The sequence below is a fragment of the Bos taurus genome, chromosome 26, assembly GCF_002263795.3.
Source record: "Bos taurus isolate L1 Dominette 01449 registration number 42190680 breed Hereford chromosome 26, ARS-UCD2.0, whole genome shotgun sequence".
Lineage (NCBI taxonomy): Eukaryota > Metazoa > Chordata > Mammalia > Artiodactyla > Bovidae > Bos > Bos taurus.
In genome coordinates this window covers 21539027-21547125 of record NC_037353.1, presented here as the reverse complement: position 1 = coordinate 21547125, position 8099 = coordinate 21539027, and the positions used below count along the sequence as shown (strand labels likewise).

Below are 8099 nucleotides of genomic sequence, written 5' to 3'. Positions count from 1 at the left end.
AGTCAGTAATGTTCTTCCTCTCTTTCCTCTCCCATTTTCTGTTAATTCTGCGCCATCTGCCTTAGCATCTGTTAAAAATAAAATTTCCCTCACACAATGAGAAGCTTCCCTGCTCCTCCCTCCCCTCCGCAGCCCCCCAGGTTTGGTGCTGGGGCCGTCAGATGCCACTTCCTCTCCTGGGATGTTTCCCCCTCCCCCCAGTCCCTAGTCTGGTTTTCAGAGGAGAGATGCAGCACTGGGTGAGCAGGCGGCAGGAAGGAGGGGGCTGCCCAGGGGGCCTAGAGCTGGAGGGGGCAGCTGCAGAGGGAACCAGAACGGGGTGGGGGAGGTGGGGGGCATGCAGAGGATGGAACCAGGCTCCACCCACTTGCCTTCGGGACCTTGCCCAGGCTGGAGCTCTGAGCTGCTGAGACTGAACACCTGGCACAGGTAGGTGACAACAGGTGGGGGAGAGACTTGAGGAGTGAGTCCTTTTTCCCCAGGGAAGGAGGTCACGGATTAATCCATTTACCCTTTCCCTAAAGCTGATGCTGGGGGCCTGAGGCTGGGATGGTGGTAGGATGAATTTAGGAGATGGGAGAACTGCCCCCAAGACCCAGAGATTGTCCCCTGCTTGGAATGGATATGGCGTTGGACAATGTATCCTCAAGACTGGCTGTCCAGAAACACCCTCCCCTTATGTGCTGGAGGACTTTGTCCCTGCTGTCCTGGGCTCAGCTGGGAGAAGGGAGAGAAAGGGAATCAACTGACCCCCAAGCCCTGAAGACTTTAGGAGGCAGGAAAGTCTTGGCTTGAAGCCAGCTGGCCAGAGGATTTGGGAAGACACTCAGTGTGTGTGTATGTTTGTGAGCAAGCGTGTGTATGTGCCTGTGAGATTAGTGTCATTACTGATCTGTGTAGGTATGTTTGAGGAGTATGTCTATATGAACTGGGTTATGATTGGTTTTCTTTCTGTGTCATACTATGTCTGGCTACGTCTCTCAGGTATGAGTGTACTGTGTATGTTATAGTGGGTGTATAGCTATAGCTATACAGCTCTATAGATGGTGTGACTGTGTGGTAGTGGATATATTGTAACCATGTATTTTTGTGTATATTAGTATAAATGGGGTCTTGCAAAAAACTATCTTCCTGTGTAGGTGATGATGTATGTAATTGTTCATGTCTTTCTATTTTGGTTGATTTGTATGTGAAAATCTACATACTTTGTTTATTTTGTACATTACTTTATCTCTCCTGTGATGCTGGATGTAACTCTTTCTCTAGGCAGTAGTTCCTTTTCTCTTGTGATGGGGTACTCTGTATGTGATCAGTGCCAGGTAGGTACCTCTGTGAGTATTGCTTCACTTCTGAGTGAAGTGACTATGGGAGTATCTTTCTGATCACCACCTGGGAGGGTGATCATGTATGACTGTCTCTGGCAACATGTGCGTGTGTGTGTGTGTGTGTGTGTGTGTGTTGTATGCTTCCTTTTACTCATCACCACACAAAGATGTGGTTATTGGATATGGGCTTGGTTGTGCCAGGGAGGGTGAGGCAAGGCATGCATGGTTATATTGGTGGGTCCAGTGAGGTCAACTGAGATAAAAAATCACAGGTAGGGGACTGAGGCAGCTCCGCAATGGGATGGTGAAAAGGTACAGGCTTTAATACCATAGTCCTGAATTCAATTCCTAGATCTGTCCCCGATCAGGTCAGTGGCATAGCAAGTTACTTAAACTGAGTATCACTTTCCACATCTGTAAAATGGGGATAATCATAGCTATGGCATATAGTCATTGCAGGATTAGGGACACAGGATATCATACAACTACCCTGGCACCTAAGAGTAATAAAACAATAGTAGTAGTAGCAGTAACAGTAGTGGTGGTAGTAATAATAATACGTTATTGAGTGCTTACTATTACATGTTTAATCCTTTACTTCTCACATCAATTCTAGAAGGGTTCTTACTCTTTTGGACATGAGTAAACTGAGGCACAGAGTATAAATAACCAAGATCAGACAGCTAGGAAAGGCAGAGTACCTGCTCACCAGACGATATCTTTATTTGGATAGTAGATGCTTCCTGCAACTACTGCTGATGTTCATGTGAGCATTGGAGGGGAGTGTGCATTAGACCCATAGCACTTCATTCCTACTTATAGGGGCCTTCTTCTCAAGTCACCCCTCACCCTTGGTGCCCCACAACCCAGTGGATTTGTTGCCTCCTGGGACTGTTTTGGGGGCTGGACAAAAGGGATAGTCTGAGGAGGAGGCAATGCCCCCACGCTCCTGGCCGCCTCTTTCCAGCCTTGATCGACACCAAAGACTCTGTAATCTCTCTCTGCCCCGAGGGGAGCAGCAGCGTTTGTGAAACAGATTTTTACAAAATGTTTTGACCCTGCTCTCCCCTACTGCCCCCTCCTCCCCCGCATCCCTGCCTGGCACCGTGTCACCTAATTAAATCAGCCTTCGCGGGCGTCTCCGCTCCCTGCTAATTGTGCCCTGGGCCGGCTTCCGGAGGTCGCTCTCCCCATCCCAGTACCCACCCCCAACAACTCCCAAGGACAACAGGGGGCTGGGGTGGGCCCCTGCTGGGGCCGTGTGGCGGGCAAAGATCTCCTAGGGGCCTCCCGTGGCGATTTCCGTGATCCTCCCCTTGTGGCTATTCTGCAACTCTGGAGACTGAGTCATTGGTTCTAACCCCCGCCTGGCCCTGGTTCCTGATCAAGGACAGGGGCCCAGTCTGAAATGACCCGGGGTCTCGGGGAGGCCAGCGGGAGCGTATCCGGGTAATTGTCTCTGCCAGACCCATTGCCGAAGCAGGCGGCTTGGAAAATCCCGGATTTCTTTCCCCTTCACCGGCGTGCGGGGCCGGCCTGAAGCCAGGCGGCTTTATTTACAGATCCTCTAGTAGGCGGTGGTAGAGGCTGGGCTGGGAGGGCGCTGGCCGCCGCCACCTCTGTCCAGGGTGCTGATCGCACGCAGTGTTGGGTGTCTCTCCTGCGTTTGCCGGGATATTAACAATGACTAAAAATCATTATAGGCGAGTGTTACTGAAAGATTACCAGGAGCCAGGCACTGAGCTAAGGGCTTCCAAGCTCTGTATAATTTAATACTCACAGCAACCTTAAAAAGAAAGATTTTCCCATTTTAAAGATGAGAAAACCGAGACTTCTACAGGTTAAAGAGCTGGAGTTGGGGATGGTTAGGGGGGAATTTCACTCTATCTGTCATGTCTGATTTCTTCCATTATTTTTTCTTTTAATAACCCAAAATATGTTCATGTAATACTTGTGCATTAAAAATAAGCTTGAAAAATCTGAAAATTTTTTCTTAACTTAAGATGTTCTTCTGGGCAAATGACTGAGGTTCTTCAAAGAAAAGGGAAAGAGAGAGATAATAATCAAATACATTGTGGGTGGACCTTGTTTAGTTCCTTACTTAACAAGCTAAATGTAAAAAAAATGAAATATTTGAATATGGACTGAGTATTTGATGATTTATGGAATTATTGCCAATTTTCTTAGATATGATAATGACATTGTGTGTGTGTGTGTGTGTGTGTGTGTGTGTGTGTGTGTGTGTGTGTGTGTTAACTCTTTCTGGGAAGGAAAAGCAAGAAAACCTCTTTAACTGTTAAATTTTTGGTTAAAAAGAACTGTTAAGTGACCTGCCCAAGATTACTTAAGAGTCCCTTCTCTCAACCACTCTGGCAGCTCACCATCAGCAGATCTGAGCAGGTCTACAGCTTGGTGTGTTATACAAGTCTGTCTACAAGTTTGTGTGGTCATCTCTGCTCGGGTTGACATAAGTGTTGGTATTGTTTCTTTGTGTGTGAGATCTCTGTGCAGCAAATTTTAAGTGCCAACTGTATGCCAGATTTTCTATAATAATATCTTACAGCACTTTAAACTCAGAACAATCCTGGGAGGGAAGACTTGCTATTCCAGTATCGCAGATGCAAGGAACTGAGGCAGAGAAAGTAATTTTCCTGTGGTCTTATACTAAGGGATGGAACTGGAACCCAGGTATTTTTCACTCTCCTTCCTAGTGTTCTTGGTAATTGCTTAAACCACAGTAGCCTTAATAGTGTATGCAAGACTTGTGCCTGAGTATGACTTCATCTAGTGGGTGGAAGTAAGGAACTGTGTATGTAGTCATAGCAGCACCCCTCTTCCTGTGATGCCCTGGGGTGGAAGATACAGGGGATTACAGATTAGCAAGAAAAGAGAGTTGATTTGAAATGAACGAATCAATGGGGATGATCAAATCCACTAAAGATGATATGATCTGAAGAATTTATTTGGTGACAAAACAGATCTAAATTTGATTTGGAAGCTGGAATCTTTCTCTCCATAATGATAAAGTCATCTTGAGCACCTGCCAGGCCCCAGTCTCTCTCATCTATAAAGATACCTAGAAACTATGTATATATAGCACAGCATCTGGGGCAGAACAAGAATTCAGTTAAAAAAAAAATAAACCTTTGTTATCAAAGAAAGAAGCACAATATAATTCATGGAAGCCAGACTTGGAGTCAGAGAGGGGATTTTCTCAAAACCCACTAGTTGAGTGACCTTGGGCAAGCAATTTAACCTCTCCAGGCCTCACTTCCCTTTTCTGTGATAAAGAGATAATCACACTTAAAGAGACTGTAAAAATTAAATGAGATAATGCATAAAGTGCTTGGCATAGTGCCTAGCACATAGTAAGTGTCCAATAAATGTTAGCAGTTATTACTCTGTGCTAGGTGCTTTACATACATTCTCTCTGAACCCTGTCATCACCCCATAAGGTATTTGATATTCCAATTCAGGCTTCTTTGTATTCCAGATTCATACTTGTTCCATTCACCTGGCTGCCTGCCTCTTTAAGAGCCGTCTGTTTTATTTGAATGTCGGTCCATCTAGTCAAAGCTATGGTTTTTCCACTAGTCATGTATGGATGTGAGAGTTGGACTATAAAGAAAGCTGAGTGCCTAAGAATTGACACTTTTGAACTGTGGTTTTGGTGAAGACGCTTGAGAGTCCCTTGAACTGCAAGGAGATCCAACCAGTCCATTCTAAAGGAAATCAGTCCTGAATACTCATTGGAAGGACTGATGGTGGAGCTGAAACTCCAATACTTTGGCCACCTGATGTGAAGAACTGACTCATTTGAAAAGACCCTGATGCTGGGAAAGATTGAAGGCAGGAGGAGAAGGGGACAACAGAGGATGAGATGGTTGGATGGCATCACTGACTCAATAGACATAATTTTGAGTAAACTCCAGGAGTTGGTGATGGACAGGGAGGCCTGGCATGCTGCAGTCCATGGGGTCGCAAAGAGTTGGAGACGAATGAGCAACTGAACTGAACTGAGAGTCAGTGTTGGGGACTGACATAGGGGATTGGAAGGGAGACAATCGGGGAAGGGCAAGCATTGGAGAAAGAGCACTAGTGTGGGAGTCATGAGATTGGAATTGACACCCCAGATTTTCCATTAACTAATTGTGTGACCTTAGTCAAGTTTTTCTTCTCAGAGTTTCAGTTAACCCTTCTGTAAAATAAGATGGGTAGACTGGAAGAGCTAAGACATTCTAAAACTGGTAACTGGATGTGTTCAAGAGACTTTGAGTAAGATCTAAGAGTATGACTGTGAATTTTGTGGGACTCTGAGAGAGTGTGAAAGGGGAGTGTTGGGTGGAGATATAGGGTATGGAGTTGTGGTTGCAATAATATAAATGACAATAACTAGGAGGGACATGTGACTAGGTTTCCTTAGGACAAAGCATGACAGTGTGAGGCTGTGGGGGAGTGAATATTGGGTGACTGGGTGTGTTTATGTAAGTGGGTGTGTGTAAGCGTCAAGTTCTATGAATGTATTGTATGCGAGGATGTGGGTGTAATGTATGAAAATTATTATAGTCAAATTTTGTGAGAATGTGAGTACAATTTTAAGGGAAGTATATGGGTTGTGGACTATATGTGAATATGCGAGTGTAGGGGTGATATATATGAGACGGAGACTGACCATGGGCTGATATGGAGAGAGGGATGGTGGAGAGATCTGTAAAGTAGGCACCACAAGTAGGAAGACCCTGAACCGCATCATCCTCCCCTTTCCCTAACCTATGGAGCCCCCTGGAATGATCTACAGCTGACTCAGATGTATTGATTTGGGATAATCTGTTCACTGTTTCCCCCACACAGAGCTGGAGACCCAGTTTTATGCTTCACAGCTGTGGTGAATTAACACTGGAAGTCCCACCATGAGCAAACCCAGCCGAGCCTCCCTCCTACTCTCTTCCTAACAACCTTGGCCAGGGGACTGCAAGAACAGCAGCAAGACTGACAATGAATGCACATTCTTGGGGCCAGGAAAGCTGCAACAGACCTCATCCCTGCACTGAGGAGGCAGAGAAAGATTTGGTAGAGAACTTTTCATGTAGGACTTCAGCTTATGAGGTAGTGATTGTATATAGAACACATACAGATACACAACCACATTTGTATAGAAGGTTTACTTAAACCTTCTTAATCACACACACACACACACACACGCATACAAAGTGGTCTGAAGAATTAGGGGTTTTGTTGTTGTTTTGCCTTTGAAGAAAGAGCCCTTTTATTTAAGCAAATGGTAAAGGACTGATGATACCCTCTTATGGTAAGAATATAGAGTGGTACAACCTTTTGAGAAGGTAGTTTGACAATATATACCCAAATGTAAAATGTGTATTTTTTCGATCCAATACTTTTGTTTCTAAGAACTTGCCCTAAGGGGATAATCGTACAAATGTGAAAAGATCTGTCCACAAATATATTCATCTCAAGTGTGTTTAAAACAGTGCAAAACTAGAAATATCCTAAATGTGGATCAACAGAAGACTGACTCAATACATCATACAGTGGAATATACTTCAGTTATGCCAACAATCACATAGCTCTATATTCATTGAAACAGAATGGCATCTATCATATATTTTTATGTAAGAGAAGATTACAGAACAGAACATAGAATTTGATCCTGTTTGTGTCATATTATGCACCTGTGTCTATGTTTATTTACAGGCAGAAAGAGTTGTCTGGTGAATGGTCATTCAAATAGCAACTGGGGTTGTCTAACTTATATGGGCATTATTTTTGTCTTTCTTCTCTGTATTTCCTGTGTAGGAAGGAAAGGTGAAAGAAGAAAAAGAAGCTTCCTATGTGCCTTCTGTTCACCAGTCTCTGCACTCAACACAGGGGGCATAGCAATGAGTGAGGTGCCAATCCCCTTAGGGACCGCCCAGGATTAAACCTCCACATCAAAGGTGTTGGGGCTGACAATATATCGTCAAATGTGCTATAACTTGATATAGCTTGAATATCATCAAATGTTCTATATCTACAAACTGTCATCTTCCTCCCTTTGCCAGCTCCTTGCTGGATCCATGTTCATCTTTGAGAAGACAGTGAGAAGATGTGTATCCCCTGGAGAGTCCATGGGCTTGGCAGTAGGGGAAAGGAGATCCTTGGATAAGGCTGGAACAGCTGTGGAGACACCTTTTGAGGAGGGAAGTCTCTGTCCTCAATGCCCCTTCCCATAATAAGAGATCAGAGTCCGTCCTCAATCATTTTTTAACTTCCTCAGTCAAAATAACCCTCTTGAAAGTGCCTGAAATCATCCTCCTCTGGGGAGAAACTTCTTAGGGCCTTGGGCCTACAAATGATACTAGAGGCCAAGGATTTCACTGCTCCCATAGTAGTCTCATTTTGAGGATCTTCTGCTTGAACTCCTTCAGGGTAGGAGACTTGCTTCTTCCTGAGATAAGCTTTTTGGTTTCAGGCAGCTCTGATGATTAGAAAATTCTTTCTTAAAGAAATGCGGTAACCCATATCTACCTCCTGGAAGGTGTTTATCCTCCATTCCCAGTAAGGAGATGTTCTTCAAAGATGGTAGAAGGTAAAGTAGTGTCTGCTGAGAGTCCTGAGGTCAAAGGGAGATGTGAGCCAGGACAGTGCAAGGAAACGAGTGGGAACCAACTCAGTCACTGCCATTGTACCCCCAGTCGTCATCATGCCAACATGTGGATCAACATGTGGGCTCAGGGATTTCCATTGTGGGAAAAAAGCTAACCATATCCTAGCATT

General features: G+C 44.7%; 1 long non-coding RNA gene across 1 annotated transcript; it reads left to right on the top strand.

Annotated features, from left to right (window-relative positions):
• Window positions 1–249: 249 nt before the first annotated feature.
• Window positions 250–7095, top strand: LOC104975965 (uncharacterized). Its single transcript, XR_001495178.3, has 2 exons — window positions 250–4013; window positions 6177–7095. It is a non-coding gene; the product is annotated as an uncharacterized lncRNA (long non-coding RNA).
• The last annotated feature ends 1004 nt before the right edge of the window (window positions 7096–8099 follow it).